This window comes from Sprattus sprattus (genome assembly GCF_963457725.1).
Source record: "Sprattus sprattus genome assembly, chromosome: 20".
Lineage (NCBI taxonomy): Eukaryota > Metazoa > Chordata > Actinopteri > Clupeiformes > Clupeidae > Sprattus > Sprattus sprattus.
In genome coordinates, this window is record NC_137918.1 from 25,864,497 (window position 1) to 25,865,415 (window position 919).

At 41.5% G+C, this 919-nt stretch overlaps 1 gene segment (V, D, J or C); it reads left to right on the forward strand.

Moving 5' to 3' along the window:
• Positions 1 to 486: 486 nt before the first annotated feature.
• Positions 487 to 915, forward strand: LOC308381716 (immunoglobulin kappa variable 1-33-like). The segment is given in 2 exons: positions 487 to 505; positions 599 to 915.
• The last annotated feature ends 4 nt before the right edge of the window (positions 916 to 919 follow it).

Below are 919 nucleotides of genomic sequence, written 5' to 3' on the forward strand. Positions count from 1 at the left end.
ATCCCATTTAAGATACTCATAAAAAAAGGTTCATATTTTTTGCCTGACTTGTGTATTTTATACAACTTCATGCCCCAGTTTAAAACAGGCCCTGTTGGTGTGAGTAAAGGTTTAAAACATGATCATTTAATTAATTTAGAATATTTCATTCTGCACTTACTTCAAAATGTGTGTTTGTTCCCCTCACATTAAATCCACCAGAGTGCTTTAGATGTACTGAGTCGCTCCACATAAACTCTCTAACTGATAAAAACACCAAGTTTAGAAGAAGTGAAGTAAGTGTGTGTGTGTGGGTGTGTGTGTGTGAGTGTGTGCATGTGTGCGTGCGTTTGTGTGTGTGTGTGAGAGAGAGAGTTTTGCATGGTGACACACACCTTACAGCTCCATCTTCTTTAAGAGTCCCTGTGTGGATCAGAGGGCTTCAGTGCTTCACTGCAACTGAGAAGAACCTTAAAGATGATTTATGTTACTGTAATCCTACTAGCTATGGGACTAATAGCACAAGGTAAGAGACTGTTACATTTCACATCTTACTGCTAAAATTGCATCCAAGCCTTTCAAATGTGTCAGTTCTAATATTCCTCTTTCTTTTCAACAGCGTCATCAGCTGATATAGTTTTGACTCAGTCTTCCTCATCAAAGTCTGTTCAGGCTGGAGAAACTGTCTCTATCAGCTGTACTGCCAGTCAGAGTGTTAGCAACTATCTGAGCTGGTACTCCCAGAAACCTGGAGAAGCTCCTAAACTCCTGATCTATGATGCAACAAATCGTCAGTCTGGTGTTCCAGATCGTTTCAGTGGGAGTGGGAGTGGGTCTTATACCCAGTACACTCTGACCATCAGCAGAGTCCAGCCTGAAGATGCGGCAGATTATTACTGTCAGCAGTATGCTGCATATCCATTCACACAGTGTTAGAGCG